At 44.0% G+C, this 20,252-nt stretch overlaps 1 protein-coding gene and 1 long non-coding RNA gene across 3 annotated transcripts in view; one reads left to right on the top strand and one right to left on the bottom strand.

The window, feature by feature from the left end:
• The window catches only part of LOC130683016 (uncharacterized), a 473,713-nt gene extending 461,481 nt beyond the window's left edge, over positions 1–12,232 (bottom strand). For both annotated transcript variants that reach the window (XR_008996565.1, XR_008996566.1), the window contains exon 1: positions 12,053–12,232. This is a non-coding gene — a long non-coding RNA (uncharacterized LOC130683016). The remainder of the gene's footprint in view (positions 1–12,052) is intronic.
• A 1,917-nt stretch (positions 12,233–14,149) lies between these two features.
• The window catches only part of NR4A3 (nuclear receptor subfamily 4 group A member 3), a 38,728-nt gene continuing 32,625 nt past the window's right edge, over positions 14,150–20,252 (top strand). The window contains exons 1-2 of the mRNA XM_036888280.2: positions 14,150–14,615; positions 17,820–17,996. The gene's annotated coding sequence lies outside the window, so the exon portion shown is untranslated. The remainder of the gene's footprint in view (positions 14,616–17,819; positions 17,997–20,252) is intronic.

The following is a 20,252-nucleotide window of genomic DNA, read 5'->3' on the forward strand; positions in this document are numbered from 1 at the left end:
CTTTCTGTGAAGAACTCTGATATAAGGCAGAGCCTCTGTGAGACAACTGAGGCAAGAATTGGCCAATTAGAATTTGCACCCAAATTTATAAAGCCAGAAGATAGGGGAAAGAAGAGCCCAGATAAAAGCAAATATGTCAGAATAAAACCAAATCCACCTAATATGAATCTGCTTGGGACAGAGTGGGTATGCCACTCAGAATGCTTTTGGTTGCAAGTGACAACATCCCAGATCACACTGTCTAATACAATAAGGAACTGCTATTATCTCATAGAACTGGAAGTTCAGAGGTAAGGCTGAACAAGTACAATACAATCAGCAGTTCAGTAAGGTCATCAAGTGCTCAGGTTTCTTCTATCTCTGTGCTCCCCATCTTCTAGATCAGCTTCCTCCAAAGCGAGTTCCTCTCAATGTCCTAAGATGGCCTGAGCAGTTCTAGCCATCATATGCAGACACATCAGCAGCAGCATCAGAAGAAGCACCATCTCTTTCTTTAACCTCTTTTTCGGGACAAGAAACCCTTTCCCAGAAGCACCCCAGCCCTCCTCTAAACTTCACATCTCATTGGCCAGAATAGGTTACAGGCCATTCCTAACCTTTCACTGGCATAGGAAGCAGGATTAATCATGATTGTTTTAACTCATCATCCAGGTTGGAATGAATGCTGAGGAGTCAATCACCATGACTAGGCCATGGGCAATTTATAATAATGAGTATTACTGTGACATTGTTTTCACTCCATAACAAACCTCTAATTTAATTATGCTGCCTCCAAGATTTTAACTTTGAGGCATTTGCTGTGCCTATACAGATAATTACTCTTTGCTCACATCCCATATTTACCATCATAAACTTAATTGTCAGATACAAAACTTGTTAAAATTTTCTTGTTCAAGTCACTATTTAAAACAAAATTTCTAATGCAACATTTTAGAGCAAGAATGGCAAATGGGTTTGTCTCCCATAGCCCAGTAGATAAGTTGTCTAGAATCCATTTCAAAAAAGATTCAATGATGAGCTTGGATCCAGTGAGAAATACTGCCATTATTGCTTAGTGATGTCTACTATGACTTGGATTTGGGCACAACACATAGCATATATTGGCCAACCCTGACTTAGAGAAAATCTCTTTAAACAATTTCCCTCCAATAATAATGGGTTTGTCTGATGCAATGCCTCTTTATTCTTATGTTAGTGGAGTCCCAATCTAAACCTACCCCTCTTCACTCTTTCCATCTAATTTACATACATACACATAATATATATCAAGCATGAACTCCAAAAATTGTTTTATTTATAATCAGAAAGTTCCATAGGAATTCTAGAACCAGGCTCCTTTTGTAAGTCCATAGAAAGGCTTGGCAGAATACCTTCACTTAAAAACTGTCTCACATAAAGGAAGTAGGGGGTGATTGGGGCCCAGGATGGATATGGGCATGGCCAGGACTGAGGGGCAGAAGGAAAAAGAGAATGGCACTGTATTCCCAATTATGATAAACTGGTCCACAGTTGCAAGACAAAAGGCAGAAAGGAACCAAAACCTAATCCTGGGACAAAGGTGACTAATCAATAACTGGAGTATGCTTCAATAATGGTAGATTACAAACAGTGTGCAGAGTTTATGTGTATAAAATGCATTTGAAGAGACAGGAAAGGACAACAGGGGTTATTCCTGGGTGAATTAATTTATGGCTTTTTTTTTTCTTTTGTCCTTCTATCCTTATCTACATTTTTCTGAGTGTCCTGTACTGCACATGCACTGCCTTTTTGATGGGGGAGGGGGGTAATAAAGGAAACATGTTTTTATCTAATCACTTGATGTTTCGGTTGTTCTAGTTAACCACTTATTGCCTTGTAGTTAAGATCAACTTGCCCAGTTACTCTCTATTCTACTATTTTTGGAGCAGCTAGATTCTTTAAACTTTTTGATATTATAAAAAACAAAGTTGCTTGTAATTTTCTTGTAGCTGAAAATTAATTTGATTTAGAAGAAAACTTAGAATACCTAAAAAATTAACTGAAAGTGCTTAATAACCGCGTAATACATTAAAACTACCACTACACAAAAACTAATAACTGAGGATATTCTTTTTTTTTTTTTTAACCGAACTGTCTAGTTGACCAGTTCCTTTTAGCTAAATTGTATTTGGCCAAAATTGGTTTTGGCCAAAATAACTTAAGTCAAATTGATATTAGACAAAGAATACACTACCAGCATTAGGGGAAAGTTTGAAGGTAGAAATAAAAAATAGGATCCCCCAAAAAGGTTCAATAGTGAAAAACAGGCTTGGACAAGTTTGAAAGAAAAAAATCACCTGGGGCAGTGGTTCAAAGTGGAAGGAAATCTTTTATCAAGAAGCTGTACAACTGGCCCCAGTAGTTTAAAAGAGCTAGTAGGAATATCAAGTAAATTCAGTGTTATCTGCCTGCTTAGACAGTCTCCCCTGAAGAGAATAATGCTGGGGTTTTCCCTAGGTTCCCCAGATGTTTGGGGTTCAAACTGAGGACAAACATCCCCAAATCATTCATCCACAATTACTGTCCTGCTTAATGAGGTTCTGGAGCTGCATCATGGGGAGTCCAACCACTTTTTTAGTACATTATGGTGCCCATTTGAAATGACAGAAGGTAACATGCTACACTGTCAGACTAAGCAGCGGTGGCAGATGGTATGAACTTGCACAGAGGGAAGCAATCTGAATTGGATTGCCTCAGGAGTGAAGGACCCAGGTGGGTGGACTTCAGCTCCTTCAATAGCTGGTTAGTGTAGCTAGAAAGCTAGAAGATACCTCTGGTTTGAACAGTCTTCTAAGGAACCTGATCACAGCTAGCATTTCTTTTTAGCCAGTTACTACTCAATGGAAAATCCTGGAGAGCTTTTTGAGTGGGCTGTATTCAAATATTAACTGGCTGTCAGGCTTTCGGTGTTCCTGAGTTAAGCGAGGAGGTAGCAGGATGAAGACATCTTTGCCATTAAAGAAAGCATTCTATAGGAAGGAAAACAGAACTGTGTTTATATTTAGTCATAGCAAAGTAGGTGTGAGAAAAAAAGGTAGATCAATCAGTCTTGTTTTTGGTAAAAAAAAACAAAAACAATGTAGAGATGGACTATTTGCAAATGGTGTTGGGGCAACTGAGTAGCCATTTGGGAAAAAAAAAATTAAATTGGACCTGTATCCCACACTATACACCAAGGAAAATGGGTCAAAAATTTAAGTGTAAAACAGAAACTCTAAAAAGTAGTAGAAGACAAATTGGAGAGAATTATTTTATAACCTTGTATTAGGGCTTCCTTTCCTAAGACACAAAATCCTGAAGTCATAAAAGAGAAGACTGGCAAATTCAACTACACTTTAGAAAGAATCTACACAGCGAAACACCATCAGCAAAGATGAAAGACAAATGACAAGTGGGGTAAGGGTAGGGGAATGGCACGACTCATATTACAAAGGGAAAATCTCCATTATTAGAAGCATGGAGCTACAAGGTAGTTTTCAAACAAACCCTCTCCCCTACCCCCACCACAAAATAGGCAAAGGATATAAGAGACACTCCACAAAAAAGGAAACACAAATGGCTTTTAAACATGAAGATTTCACACTCATTCATCTGAGAAATACAAATTAAAACTACACTAAGATAACATTTTTCACCTATCAGATTGCAAAACACCCCAAAGTTCATTAACACATTTTATTGGCAAGAATATGGGTAATCAGGTGCCCATACATTTCTGGCGGGGGTGTAAACTGTACAGCCTCTCTGGAGGACAATTTGGTAGTCCCTATAAAACTACTATGAGATATACTCTTTGGTCAACAATTCCACTTTAAGGAATTTACCCTACAAATATATTTGCACAAGTGTGAAATAATCTATGTAACCAAGGCATTTATTGCAGCACAATTTGTAATGGCAAAAGACAGAAAATTTCCCAAATATCCATCAATATGGGACTGGTTAAATAAATAATGCTATAGCCAGATGATACTGTTAAAGTGAAATACATCTTGGATATTTTTCTAGTGTTACAGAAAGAACTCCAAGGTACACTGTTAAGCAAATAAGATAGAATAATGTATAAGCTTCCATTTCTATAAAAAAGGAAAGGGAATTAGAATTTATATTCGTATTGCTTGAATAAGCATTTTAAAACTCTGGAAGAATGGGAATTGAATAGATGGGGGCAGAAATACAAGGGAAACTTTTCATTTCTAAACATTTTGTTGTTTGAATCAATGTGAATGCACTACCTTTTCAAAAGATAAATTTTTTAATGTTTAATGTGTTAAATTTTTAGTGGATATAATTGAGTTCCTAGACAATTTTCTACATTTGGGCCCTTCCATCTACAGATGATACATGGTAGAAAAGTGACTGTATACTTGGAGGCCTTGAACAGTAGCACCCAGAACTAGAAAGCAAATTGAGGGTTATGGTTGGAAATCTAATGACTACAAGTGAAGAACTCACTAGTGAACTGGTTGTATATGCGAAAGGCAGCAAGACTGAAGAGGAAAGATCACAATCTTGTGTAAGTATCATAACAAAGAAATAAGCCAGAGATTAATTCTCAGGGGTGTCTGGAATGGAAAGGTGGTACAAATCCTTAGGAGATCTGAATTGTCCCAGAGGGGTGTGTCTCAGGCATACCGCCCTCAGTGTGGTCAGCAAGAAGTCCCTGCAGACCAGCTACAGTGGTGAGCAGGGCAGCACAGAGATGACGGCGGGCAGGCCTTCTCTCTGCTCCCTTCTGCCTGCCCAGAGCAAAACTCACTCAGAAAGTCAGTAAGGCCTCAGACCAATTAGGATAAAGAAAACAGAAGGTTTGAAATAAAGCTTCTTGAAAACTGCTTTCATTCACTTGTCAATTGTTTACAGAGCTCCTACTGTGTGCTCAAAACTACTCTAAGATGTAGCAGCTTCAAACCTATTCATCCCCCAAAGTATGTCCAAGACAATTAATAAAAAAATCAAGATTTTGAAACAGATTGTCAAAAATTTTTTAAATATGGAAGTAACTAAAAAGTCAATTGACAACTATAAAATGTCAGTGGATTTCAAATTTTATTCTATTGGTTTTAAAAATGGAAAATGATTTAACATATGAATTTAAAATAGTGGGGTATTTTACTTCAATTTTACTAAACTTAAATAGCATAAATCTTTAAATACGGTCTTCTATTCTCATCACTGCAAGTGATAAAACAGGAAAACATTAATCAAAAAGGGAACTAATTCAGAACAGATGTCAGGGAGGAATTTTTCCAGTAGTGAACTATAAACATGCAGAATAAATACTGGAAAATGTATTACGGTACAAAACAGAATCAGTTACTAATTACATGAACTAAACAAGAAGCCAGATACCTAACTTTGTAGAACAGGTATTCAAAAAGTAGTCCTAAATTAATGGACAAACCTTGTCTTTACTATCCAAACCTAACTCATATGATACACAAATCAGCAATGTGTTAAAATTTGGGAATTTTTCAAAGCCTATAAAGTCAGCTCTTATTTATCCATAAAGAAGCATCAACTTCAAACCTGACAAGTTTGCAAAAAGAATTTATTATATTCTTCCTGCTTGATTTGCTAACATTTTTCCAAATTAACACCTACTTGGTAGTGTCCTTTTGATCAGCTTTCTTAACATTTCACTTACACTCAAAAAGGAGTGGTAAAGACTTAAAACTCCACTATCACCAGTCCTTCTACAGGAAAAAGCAAAAGGACAGTCTTGCCTCAGCTGCTACATGTAAGAAGAAATAGTTCATGCCTGCACGCAGTGAGGATTTGAAAGGAACTGAAAAGGAACAAACAACAGTATCCATTCCAATGAAAGTTTATTAATTTGTATGAAGTCAATTTGTGACTCATCCATGTTTAAATGAATGTACAAAAAAAGATTCTAAAACTAAATATAAAATGATTTTGGACTATTCATGCTTCTGCTTATTTCCACTTTGTGGACCATGAAGTCTGTGATGCTGGCAATACATTAATTGTCTTAGGCCACCAAGATCCCATTCCATGGCAACTGTTAATTATCATGCAGGTCAAGGCAGTTTAATATTACTGTTAATATTACAATTATAAGCATATGTTATATACAGAAGTTACCAAGCCTCCTGACTACAACAATCAGGTAGTGAGAGGAGACCAGCCAGAGCTGACTCATGATTCAAAATATTTAACTGACCTAAAAAGACATTCAACTTTAGAACCTGAAACATCCGTAAAGATCACAGAGTAAGCCAAAAACTATCACTGGACAGATGATAGTATTTAGGTGCTCCCCTCAAAATGAACAAACTTATCCACAAACAGGCAGCCTCACTGGCAGCAAAGCCAAACCCAGGCCTCTGAAAAGCACACTAGTGCTCTCTGTAAAATAAATCATCTCACTTATGCAGAATATGCTGAAGGAACTGAACTTGTACATGTGAGGCAATCTTTCTTTTCCAGAGTTGGATGACAGGAAAGGGTTATGCAGTTATATGTGGAAAGAGATATTTACTTCATCCATCAACTCTAGCTAAAATGCAGATCTTATTTTATAGGCATAAATAATATCCTGAATTGATTTATCACACATGAATAATAACTTCTCACAACTATCTCACAATAAATCATTGTGGTCTTCCACAGTTTACCAATGACTGAGGAAATGATGACTAAGAAATAAACTATCTTTTTAAGCAGATTGCAAGCCTGTCTTGACTGTTATTTACTAACAGACAGAAAAATATTACTTAATGAGATTTAAAAATATTATTAGCACTTATACTATAAAGTATTCTTTCCATCTCAGGTTTTTACTCTTTTCTAAAATTTTCTGTAACACAGAAAGTCTTTCCTGAGCTATTACTTACTTTTTTTCTTGAAATTAAATTTTAATATTCTAAGTCATATAGGCCTCTCTCTAAAACTTCTAACAAACCATAACTCTAACCCTTAAGACTCCATCAAAAAACTATTAGAATAACTGGATACAGCAAAGTTGCAGGATACAAAATTAATACACAAAAATCTGTTGCATTCCTATATACTAACGACAAACTAGCAGAAAGAAAAATCAGGGAAACAGCTCCATTAACAATTGCATCAAAAAAATAAAACACCTACAGATAAACCTAACCAAGGACATGAAAGACCTATGCTCTGAAAACTACAAGACACTCATAAGAGAAATTAAAGAAAACACAAATAATAGAAATCCATCCCATGCTCATGGATAGGAAGATTTAATATTGTCAAAATGACTATTCTGCCCAAAGCAATTTACAGATTCAATGCAAACCCCTATCAAAATACCAACTGCATTTTTCAATGAACTAGAACAATAATAGTTCTAAAACTCATATAGAACCACAAAGACCCCAAACAGCCAAAGCAATCCTGAGAAAGAATAACAAAGCTGGAAGGATTATGCTCACTGACTTCAAGCTATAGTACAAAACTACAGTAATCAAAACAATTTGGTACTAGCATAAGAACAGACCTACAGATCAATGGGACAGACTAGAGAGCCCAGATATAAACCCATACATATATGGTCAATTAATACATGACAAAGGAGCCACGAATATACAGTGGGGAAAAGACAGCCTCTTCAATAACTGGTGTTGGGAAAACTGGACAGCTACATGCAACAGAATGAAACTGGATTACTGCCTAACTCCATACCCAAAAGTAAACTCAAAATGGATCAAAGATCTGAATTCAAGACATGAAACCGTAAAACTCTTAGAAGCAGACATAGGCAAAAATCTTTTGAATATAAGCGTGAGAAGTTTTTTCCTGGACACATCTTCTCAGGTGAAGGAAACAAAATTTTTAAATGAACAAATGGGACTACATTAAACCAAAAAGCTTCTGTACAGCAAAGGATACCATCAGCAGAACAAAAAGGCAACCTATAGTATGGGGGAATATATTTATAAATGATTTACCCAATAAGGGGTTAACATCCAAAATATATAAAGAACTCATATGCTTCGACACCAAAAAAATAAACAACCTCAATTAAAAAATGGGCAGAGGACCTGAACAGACATTTCTCCAAAGAAGAAATACAGATGGCCAATAGGCACAAGAGAAGATGTTCCACATTGTTAATCATCAGGGAAATGCACCACAATGAGATATCACCTCACACCAGTCAGAATGGCCTCTATCCAAATGACAAGAAATAATGTGCTGGTGAGTAAGGAAAAATGGGAACCCTCCTATACTGTTGATGGGAATGTCAATTGTTGCAGGCACTGTGGAAAACAATATGGAGATTCCTCAAAGAAATAAAAATAGAAGTATCATCCAACTCAGTAATTCCATTCTAGGAATCCACCAGAAGAACACAAAATCCAATTTGGAAAGATACACGCACTCCTACCCTATGTTTACTGCCACATTGTTTGCAATAGCCAAGATATGGAAGCAGCCTAAGTGTCCATCAATTGATGAATGGATAAAGAAGATGTGGTATATATATATATACAATGAAATATTATTTATCCATAAAAAAGAAATCCTGTCATTTGTAACATGAATGGACCTAGAGGGTATTATGGTCAGAGAAATAAGTGAGGTAGAGAAAGACAAATACCATATGATTTCACTTATTTGTGGAATATAAAAACAAAGCAAAACAGAATGAACAAAACAGCAGTAGACTCACATACACTCATAAGTGACTAGTGGTTAACATGGCGAAGAGGTTGTCATGGATTGGTGGGGAGGGTGAGGGGCATAAAGGGGCATAAAAATTCTCAATCATAATGTAAGCTGATCATGGGGATAGTAGTACAGCATAGACAATATAGTCAATGATTCTGTAACATCTTTCTATGTTGACTGATAGTAACCACACTAGAGGGAGTGAGAATTTAATAATGTAGGTAACTACTGAACCTCTGTGTTATATATTTGAAACCAATAAAGATTGTATATCAATGATACTTCAATTAAAAAAAAGAAAAAAAAAACAATTCTACAATCTCTTTGCCTGGTTTGCTGCTACATATATAAACATATTTTAGAAAAGGTTAAGACATTCAATGATTTTATATTCAACTGATCATACATAGATGTCATGATTCTCAATTTCCTAACCTTCAGAAATTTTTCTGAAGGAAATTGATATAAACATTTCCCAACCTAGAGCATCCAGTTCATCACTGAGAGGAAGCAGCAAAAAAGAAGGTGGAAACAGAGGGAGCAAGAGGGTACAATAAGTCAAAGTGTATCAGGGAATAAGAAAACCATAGCAAATCTTCCTACACAGATGTAACAAGTATCAGTCAAACTGCAGTTTCCTTATATTACACGCAGCTGTCTGGGCTTGTGGCAGGCTGCTTGACAAAATGTCTCAAAAGTTGAGGTAGAGAAAATACCTTATGTGTGATCCATGTCCTTTCATACCAAGAATATCCTAATCCATATAACTTGTTACTTACATATAGCTGCTCTCTATTCATATTCAAATTTAGATGATGGAATATCTACGACTATTTGCTACTTATGTTAAACTTTGGTGCCACAGAAATTTCAAAGATATGTAAGGCATGCTTCTGAAGCTTTGAGTTTGACAGGAAAATAGCCATGGACACAAGAGCACAAAAAAAGGCAGTGAAGAAGAACTTACTGAAAAACTAAAGCACAATCTGAGTTCATTTCTTGAGCTAGTTTTAGAGAAAGGATAAGATTTCAATAAGCAGAGAAAAAAGGGGAAAAAGGAATGCCATAAAAATGAAAACTATGAACAAATGTGGGAGGGTAAATGATGTTTGAGGAACAGTGAGGATACTAGTTTGAGCAGGTCAGGGAAGTTCTATGGAAATAAAGAGACCAAGATGTCCAATCCAGATAATATCCAGCTGCTAAAGACTTTTGAGCAATGACAGAATTGATAAGGAAGAGATGATATACTGGTAGGTCAGACAGAAAACCACCAAAGTCCCACATTACTGAGCCTAGAACACTTAAGTTTTAAGTCAATGTCAATCAAAGTTACTAAATTTTATATACATATGATAGAACTTGTGCACTTTTTCTAGAAAACTTAGCTTTACACAATTCTTTTACTTTCCCTTCCTGTTTTCACCTTAGAATTTTGGAATTTTTACCTCACCTTTTCCCACCCCATCTTTGTACTGGTACAACTCAATCACTCTTTACATATTAGCAAAATCAGCAAGATTACGTCATTGCTTAGAAGAGCATCCAAAGCAATTTTTAAAATCCCACTTTTGTTAAAGCAATTGCTTTAACACACAAATTTCCCCCCAATTTCACTTTATTTTCCAAGAGAAAGAGCACTTTTTTTCTTGCAGACAGACTACACCTAGAAAACCAAAACAAAATAAAAGGTAATTATCCAGTGAATCTGTAACAGTTACTTCACAGAGTCTTTAACAGATTGGCTGCTATAAGTTTCATGAAAGCAGAAACTAACTGCTTTTCTTTGCTTTGTGTGTGTAAACTAGGACACACATGAATGTACCGCTTCTAGAGAGAGAACTGAACCAGGTTAAGTTTTCAACATTTCACAAACTAAGGTAGTTTTTATTCTATTTGATTTTCCAAAAGAAGAGATTTAATTATAAAAAGTCATCAGAAAGGTAATTTAGGTTACTAAAACAGTCACTGTACATGATTTACAGAATTTTATGCCTGATTTCTAGTAAATCACTTTTGAAAAAGCATAGAATAGATACTAATTTGAAAAGAGACAATCATTATTCATTCCGAGGTCTCCTAAAGAACTGAATATATTTAAAGATCTAGGATTAAGCAGAGGATGGGGTCCCAACTTTGTAAGAGAGCCTTGTCTCTGCTTCCATGACCATTTGATTGCAAAAATGTTGCCACTAATCAGTGACCACTGGAACCTCTCCAACAGCTAGTCCAGCTTCCTACCCAGAGGAGCAGGGAGCCAGCTGATTGGCTCAGCACAATCAGACAACAGCCCTCGGCCTAACAGCATCAAGGAACAAAGATTGGTAATCCGATACTCAGGAAGGAAAGGATGTAAAGGAGGCGAAGCCCTAGGGAAGGGGACAGGCGCACAGAATTAACCAACAGAGACGTCCAGAAAGATACTCACTCGAAGAGAGACATGTTTTACCTGAGGATATTCAGCCAGGAATGGATTTATTTTTTTTAATTTAAGGTAAACAAGGATATGGGTTTTAAACTGTCACTGAGGGAGCCCAATTTATATGAAGAAACTTGGTTAGTGGTTTTATAACTACCTTGAGTAGGCAAGAGACCTTTTAAATATTAAATTTATAAAATGTAGTTTATTCAATAAAGTCACTTAAAGATGTCCTGTTCCTGAAAAACTGTACCTAATTTTAGGGTTTCTGCCTTACATCGATTCCAGTTCTGCATGAGACTTCAAATTGAAGAGGGACTGGGTGGAGTACAGAACACAAGAAATTTTTACTGCATGGAAATAAAAGTATTTTTAAACCTTCTTGGTGGTGAAGAGTTAGGCAAGAAGTAATATGTGGAAACTGCCAAGGCTTCTCTACACACCCACCCACCAGATACCATCGCAGCCGGCTAGGGGAGTCTCCCTCTTCTTGCCTGACAGCTTCACTTTCTTTGAGGTCTGGAGCTGGTGATCACACTGGCCCGTCATGGTATTTTCAGTTAACAAAGCAGTTACTCAACAGGGGAAAAAGCCACAAAGGAGTAGAGCAGCTGCTTCTGCACCCGTGATGCAAGTGCAGAATGAGCCCAGGGCCGCCACCACCGCCTCGGCTCCTCCGTGACGTCCGGGAGGGGTATCCCCGGATCTCAGGAAGTGGTGGCCGCGGGCGGCTCCGCCCCCACGCGACTCGGGGTTGGCCGGGCCGCCGGGCGGCAGGACTGCCCGGCCTGCAGGCAAACGGATTTCACCATCGGACACACACGCACGCCACGGGCCGCGCGCCCCGCTCCCTCGCCTGCGCCACCGCTCAAGGCTGACCCCGCGCCCACGCCTCTCCCTCTTCTCCCGTCACGGCCCGCGCCCTCCTCTCTCCCAAGGCTCACACCCACTCACCCCGACCCCCTGCGCCGAGCCTGGCTCAGCGTCGCCGGTCACCAGACGGGGTCGAGCCGAGTCCAAGATGGCGACTCCGCCCCCGCCCCCTCCGCCCTCCCGGCGGGGTCGCGGCGCCCCCTCACGCGGCGAGCTCGCGCCCAAGGCCTGGCTAAAAATAGCCAGGCTCGACTATATTTGGTTCCGCCGGATCCCGGCGCGGCCACGCGCTCTCCGCCCCGCCTGGCCCCGCCCCTCCCCGCCTGGCCCCGCCCCGCGCCGCGCTGAATGGAGAAGGGGCGGGGGTGACCGAGGGGAACCTACTCCGCTATCTGCCGCGCGCGCCGGCGGCTGGGCCCGGCCAACCACCGAATTTAGTAACATCGCCTGCGTCAATCACGCGCCTCCCGTGCGTCAGCGGCGCGCGGCTCCAGGTCCTGCTTCCCCCCACCCCCAGCCTTCGAATGGATGCGCTGTAGCAGCGCCCTCCTTGCCTCCGAGACTGGATTGGAACCTGGGGCAGTGTAGAGACTGCGTTCCTCTCCGCTGGGTCAACTTTTGGAGCATCCTCCCACGATCTTCACCACGCCACCCTGTCTGAAGTGGATGTGGAGGCGAAGGAATATATCCCTGTCAAAACTGTTAGTTTTGTTTTCAACTTTCTGGTGCTAGCTCGAACTTTCTGTTCTGAAACGTGTGCTGTCCACGATGGGATTCTTCCCCCATTTACTACACCCCCGCCACACACACACACACACACACACACACACACACGCAGTTGTAACAGGTCAAATAAAATGTAACATCTAACTCAAATGGACCACAGGGGGACCATGCCTCTCTGCCTTGTTTCACTAAAATATTTTCTCCTCAAATATTCATGTCTAGAAAGGTTGCTTTCATTTCACTCTGCTGCAACCTTTAGAACTTGGAACCTTTAACTGATAAACTTTTGTTTCTGTTTTCAGCAAGAAGTTCACATTTAAATTAATCATTTCCAGGAAGAAATTGCTCTCCCTCACAAAGTCGCCCAGGCTTTCGGCACACCATTTCATGACAAATGTGTCCCAGGAGACCAGAGGAAATCCTCTATGGAGGGACTGTCTAATAAATCCTGTTGATTGATTTCAAAATGTTTAATTTGGGAGGTGGAAGGGGAGGCCCATCTACAACGATCAAAAAGTGAAAGTGCGAGCTGAGTTCCATTTCAGGCCGGCGGGGTGGGTGGTGGGTGATCTGCAACAGTCAGACCCGCTCAGCTGTTCAACACGTGTGTGTTTGTTTTATACACATTAAGCAGTGTCTGCTGCAGCGCGCACGTGGATGATGGATGTGCGCTTAGCTAGGTTATAGTGGGTCCAGTTAGGAAATCCACACGTTAAGTAGAAAGAAAACCTTATCTCCCCCGAGTCATCTGCATCCCTGTGCGAAACACGCACCTGGCAAATGATGGGAGGAGGAGATGTTAGTCTAGACGCAGAGGGCCGGAGAGACTTAAACAGCTTTGAAACTGCTGCTTCAGGAAAGCGCAGCTGTACCTCAGGAGTCTCGGGCTGGTGCCTAACTCCTTCAGCACCGGCTGCCAGGTCACTTGCAGAAGCTGGCTCGTGTAGCCTACCCTTTTCGGAAGAGCTGTCCTCTCCCTTACCCCTCTCCCTGGCTCCCTGCCTCGGGGCAGCCTCGGAGGCGCGCCAGCAGCACTCCTCCAACTCTGCTCCACCCGAGCCTAACAGCTGGGCGGTCCCGCCTGACCCGCGGGCTGGCAGCTGCACCCTCCTGCAGACTCGTGCGCCGCTGCGAAGGGTTTGGCCCCGGCGGGGGCTGGCGGCGCAGCGCAGTTTCCATTGTGCAGCCCTGAGAATGGCTGGGTAACGCGCGCGCGCACTCGCGCGCTCAGACACACACACCCTCCCTCGCACACGCGGAACCGGCTGGGCCAGGGGAGGGAGGAGGAGGGTGACGTAGCGTCCCATGGCGTCACATTGACGTCTCGCATTCCAGGCACTCTATGGAGAGGCCGCTAGGGCTCCTGTGGCATAAATGACGTGCCGAGAGAGCGAGAGAACGCGCAGCCGGGAGAGCGGAGTCTCCTGCCTCCCGCCCCCCACCCCTCCAGCTCCTGCTCCTCCTCCGCTCCCCACACAATCTCACACCAGCTCCCTCACTCGCACACACAGACACGCGCGCACACACGCTCCGCACACGCACTCCACTCTCTCCCGCGCGCTCACACCCCTCTAGCCCTGCGACCTCGCTGGTGCAGCGCCCCGCGGCAGCCGGACGCCCTCCCCGGACTCACTTTGCAACGCTGACAGCGCCGGCTGTGGCCGTGGAGGTGGGAACAGAGGCGGCATCCTTTCTCCTGGTCGTGGCCGGAGCTAGGACGCCCGCGGAGTCCCTCTGCGGCGCTCTCCGATGAGTCTGGATCGCAGCATCCCCTGCCAGCCGCTCACCACCTCTGGGAGCCGCTGGGCTTGTACACCGCAGCCTTTCCGGGACAGCAGCTGTGACACCCCCTCCAGAGCAGATTTCGGGGCAGCTCTCTAGAAACTCGCTCTAAAGACGGAACCGCCACAGCACTCAAGTACGTATGAGATTCTCCAACTGGGGGACTTGCTAAAAAGTTGGCGCGCTGAGAAGCGTCGCTCCTGAAATTGACAACTTCGAGTGTAGGGTTTCCCTCCCTCGCCTCTGCTCTCCCGCTGTGCTCGCCGAGCGGCCAGTGGGTTCGGATCTGAAACTTTTCCCCAGTAGCGGGCCCGCGGGGATCTATGGAGCTCTTGGGATTCCTCCCCCACCCGAGGAGGCGAAAAGCCTTCTAACAAAGAGGAGGACCAGGATTTGTGCAGTAGCAGCTCCAGCGATGTAATTCAGGGTATTTCGGCTCTAGTTGTCATGGTAATGATGCTCTCGGCGGCGGCGGCGGCAGCGGCAGGGAGTTGCAGCTTTGGTGATGAACGGCAGCAATTTTCCTGCCTTTTAACTAGGATTGAAAACAGGGGCTCCGGTGGGTCCAAGTTACCGTACCTTTTGGTGACTCCGAGCTGGTTGACTGGGAAGGTTGGGAGGGAACGGGCGTTGGGCAGCAGCCGCCGAAGTTTGTAAAGGCTCTCCGAGGATCTCAGAAAAGAGGGCGTAATTGTAGGAATGTGGCTTATTGTATTGAAATAAGCCTGGAGCTCCACTAGGCACGTCTGCCTGGCGTCGCCGACTTGCCCATGTACACTTCTCCCTTTGGAGGTAATCGGGTGTAATTGCTGACTCCCGCACCCCGACACGCGTGGGGATGGTGTCCCTCTCCTCCGAACCTTAGCTGGGTATGGGAAAGGATTGTTTTACTCTTAACCGAAAGAACTCGCGCTTTGGAGAAGTTGCTCTGAGTGTTTTACTCTTAATGGAAATGAAAGTTCTCAGTGGTGAGAGGAGAGCCGTCAGGCGAGCGCAGCCTGATGAGACTGACTTCTAAAGGAATCTCTTGAACCTGTCGAGGATTGGGGCAGTCGCGAAAGAGAAAGCATTTGTCCCTTAATTCCAAAGAACGTTCTTGGATATTGCAATTTATTTATATCTCCGGATTCTCCGGAGGGAAGAGCTGCAAGGATTTTGGCAATCAGAAATCTCGGGCTTTTATCCCAGAAGCTTAGGGTGCCGGGGAAAAGTATAGGGAGCCTTTCAGTCATTTTATTTCATCGCGAATCCAATCCTGAATCTTCTTTTCCCACGACAGACAATTTTTTTATAGAACTGAGTTGGGGAAAGAAAAAGCTGCCCAACGCGACTAGGGTACACAATGAATGAAGTTAGGGTTTATTCGTGTTATCTTAGCTGAACAAAATGCTCGTAATATATCAAAGACTCGTGAGGCCAAGCAGTCTCTACACCCGCTCCCTCCCCCCGCGACCGCCTCCCCTTGGACCGTGCGCTTGCAGAAATTCTCCCCCGCGGTTTGTCTCCTCTCAGTCTTTCTGAGAATCTCTGTCTTTCCCTTTCTGTCGGTCTCTCTCCTCCACTCCTCCTACCCCCGCCCCCGCTCCCCAGGGTTGGAAACTCCGCGGAGGAGACCGGGTCACAGTGGGGCGTTTCACGGTTTCCTCCACACACTTCACCACGGGGAGGGGAACACGGGGGTGTTCCTTTCGTCTGCCCACGAGAAAGAAAGGGGCTTTGACAAGGGTGGTTATTTCTTCCTGATTTACAACCCCGAGGCTCAGTGCTCGCGGCCCCGGCGGCCGTGAGCGGGAACGGCAGAACATGTTTCCAGGCGCGGAGGCTTTGCCTAGGTAACCGGTCATTTGGGAGGTGTGGAGCGAAGAGAGCCGTGGGGCTCTTGGTTCGGCTGCAGGAGACGCGGTGTGGCTCTCTCCCGGGAACGCCGGACTTTGGAGGGGAGCCACTTCCTTGAGGAGACGCGACCCTCACCCACCAGAGTCAGAGGCCGATACTCGGAGAAAGAACCCGTTTGAAAGGCCCCGGGGGGAAAGGCGGGTATGTGGGCACCTGCTGGGGGAGGTGGTGGGAGTTTGCTGGAGACCCCTATTGAAGATGCGGCGGCGACGGAAAGTGCATGCCACAGCCGTGGGAAGATCTGCCCGTTACATCTTCGCTAGAGCTAGCTCAAGCTTTCCGTGGGATCAGCTGGGTCTGGGACTGGAGGTGGGGGTGGCAAGGGAATCCCCCATTTCCTGGCTTTCGAGGGCTTCCCGGACCTGCGGGATCCGAGCCCCTGTCTCTTCCTGCAGGCAAGCCATCAACACAGGGGTGTCGGGGGACGAAATTTAAACAACCCTCTCTGCCCACGCACCCCCCAGGTTTTGGGGAATTTTTTTTCCGGCTCCACGTTCCCACCCCACGAGCTGTGAGCGGGTCTGGGCAAAGGGGGGCGCTATAGGCCACAGTTTGGGGCAGTGGGATCCTTCCCCGAGGCCGGCTGAACTGGCTCTTCCATCTACAAAGTTTCGCTGAGGTTGTGCGCAGAGACGCCCCCGGCGGAGCGGAGCTCCGCGCCCTCCGGAATATACCCCCGCCTGGCCCCTAAATGGCCCCGAGCCTCGAAGCCGCCCACCCTAGGGGATACCACCCTCTGGGTGCAGGGGACCTCCCTCTGCCCGCCCCACCAGCCTCAAACGCCAACCGCCGTGTCGCCTTGCCTCCAGCGCGAGCCTGTTTCCACTGTGCCCTTTTGTTTGCTTGACCCCTAGCCCCCGAAACTCTCGGCTAATAGAAGCGAAGCTCCATTAGCATTTAGAATGAAAAGCGCAGACTTTCTTAATTCCTTGGGGCATTCATGCATTCGTTCCGGAACTTGTGCATTTCCTATGCAACGTGTAAATTTTGTGTTTGAAGGGGGAGGGAAGGTAGAGTTGGAAGTGGCTATTTTACGCACGTGCACACTCTTTGACCCCCGAACTCAAGCGGAACACTTTCCACAAGTGTTCTCCTTTCTTCGGTTTTCCTGACTTCGCGGGCTCGGAACCAATTATTGGGGAAGAGAGATCAATTTCTGGAAGACAAGAGGCTGAGCATTTTTTAGCCTTTGGTTCGGATGCCACAAAACGGCGGTGAGCGGCGTGGGTGCTAACTACCTTTTCTCTGCTCCTGCAAGGCGCTGTGGTGCTTCTTGCCCAGGGACTTCGCTCACCTTAAGCACTGCTTTCGTACTGTTATAATCGTTTGTAATTAATGTAGCATTCCTAGAGGCTCCCACCTGCTCCTCAATTCGCCCAGCCCAGGGCGCGGCGACTCAGCTTGGTCTCACTGTAACCTCTGTCCTCTCTCCCGGTGCCCACAGGACCCACTGCGGAAGAGCGCAGTCCGGCAAGCCCGGGCCCTGGCACTGGACCCTCAGCTGAGCCGGGCAGTACCGCCGCCGCCTCTTCGCCTCGCCGGACGTCCCCGCCTCCTACACTCTCAGCCTCCGCAGGAGAAACCCCCAGCCCCACCATTCAGCGCACAAGATACCCTCCAGGTAAGTCTGAAGGCACGACCCCTTATTCCTCCCAGGCTGGGGGAGGTAGGTGAGGGAGCCACACGCCCTGCGGGCAAGCTGATCGACTAACCCAGCGCTAGAACAGCGTCTACTGGCCACTCCCTCCCCAGTACAGTTGGCTTCTTTGTACGAAGTTCCTCTGGATACACCCTGCTGCTACTGAGAGGAGCAGCCAGATTAAAATGAGTTACATTTCTCAAAAGAAAAATTGTTCCTAAGAAAAATGCAATATACCAATAGATCGGGATCTTTATACATTTCAGTATCTTCATTTTTGCTCTCCTTTTATATCCAGTTTATGCATCGAGAGATATGGAATCACTTAAGAGTAATATAGAGCATTTTTTATTTGTATAAAACCCAGATGATTTGAGTGCATAAATTTGGATTATTGAAGCTCAAAGGAAAAGAGAAAAGTCATCTGAGCTGACCACCAAGGAGTAAATTTGAACTGGGCAAAAGAAAGGATTCCAAGTTTAGCTTGTAACACCTCTTTACACATTTGTTAAAGGGATACCAGGTGCCTGACTGTGTAGGCACCAAAAGATATGCAGATAAATAGAACTCAATCCCAGCAAGCTCATCTTGCAGTTGACACAGAACGGGAGAAAGCAACCACAGTGTGTGCGGGTAGCCTTGGTTGACACTCATAAAAACATTATAATATCACTTGTCTCCCTTGGACAGTAAGTCCCACACAGGACACTTATCTTTCCCCCTAACTCTTAGGTTTATAAATCAATATGTGTGACTTGGGAGTACAGTGGCCTCTTTTCCCAAAAATAAATGAACAGGGCATTCACTGGCTATCTTTTTGTCCTCCTATTTGTGGCAGAGCCCACAGCAGTCTCGAAAAGACACAAAGAGCAATAGGTAGGGACTGACAAGGAAGAATGACAGACTAATGGAGAAATCCTAGAGATGCTGGAGGGAGGAGACTAGATGAAACAGCAGGCAGTGTTCTTTCTTTTAAATGATTAGCCTTTCATTTCACCCCAGCAACTGGACGGCAGGATAAGTAATGCTTGAACTTCAAACTAGTGAGGGTGTGTTAAAGCTCTGTTTGGAAAATAAAGGCTTGAACTGGCCTCTCCCCATCACTGCATCTTCCAACAGGCCCTTACCTTTTTTCAAGTCAAGATTTCATCCCATAAACGCATGATTCAATCAGATTTGGAAATGTGGGTAAGAGAAAGATGTCAAAGGAAATGTGAAGTACTCACTTTTCTATTGGTCACGACTTTTACACCACAGACTCCAAAGAGATGTAAAGCACCTGGTTCTCCTTTGGCTCAGAAAAACCAACCACCGGAAGCTGTCCGTTTTATCATTTCTATTTAGCCATAAAGAAAGGGAAACAATTAGACAAAATAAATCATCTACTAGATGCAATAGTTCTCAGGGCATCTCATCCAACTCAACCTCTCTAAACAATAGTAAGCACCCTGGGTACCAGTTGCTCTGGGAGCTTAACATAGCCAAACTGGCAAAGAAACTGAACCTATTAAGAAACTGCTTTCTTTTCTAGGGGTACTAATCCTTCTTTCACAAGAAAATATTAGACTTACCTATTATGATAGCTGTAAACTGTTGTCATAAAACAGCCACTGATATTTTATTAGTCAGAATTGGAAATATATGTATATATATATATGTATCACACACACACATATATATACTGTATAAGGCAGAGAGCAGGTTTGGTGGGTGTTTTGTTGCAGCTGCTGATCTTTTTCTTTGCAGATGGTGCAAACTCCCCCGAGTCCATTTCCTGGGCCTACGTTCCCACCTAGCTGGCTGAAGTCATCAACAGGGGTCCAGTTTGTGCAGGCTGTTAGCCCTGTTTGGAGGAGTGGGGAGGGGGTGGGAGAAAGCAACCACAATGTGTGTGGGTAGCCTTGGTTGGCACTCATAAAAACATTATAATGTCACTGTCTCCCTTGGACAGTAAGTCCCATGTAGGACACTTATTTTCCCCCCTAACTCTTAGATTTATAAATCAGTATGTGTGACTTGAGGGTCCAGTGGCCTCTTTCCCCCCAAATAAATGAACAGGGCATTCACTGGCTTTTTGTCCTCCTATTTGTGGCTGAGCCCACTCTAATTAGTTGACAGGGCTCAAAAATACTTTGTAAAAAACATCAGTGGACTTACAAAGGAGGAAGTCAGATTTCTCAGATCTGGTGGACAGCGCAAGGGAGGGAAGTTGGGTACAGAGGTCCCTGGAGGCAGGGT

This window comes from Manis pentadactyla, chromosome 3 (assembly GCF_030020395.1).
Source record: "Manis pentadactyla isolate mManPen7 chromosome 3, mManPen7.hap1, whole genome shotgun sequence".
Lineage (NCBI taxonomy): Eukaryota > Metazoa > Chordata > Mammalia > Pholidota > Manidae > Manis > Manis pentadactyla.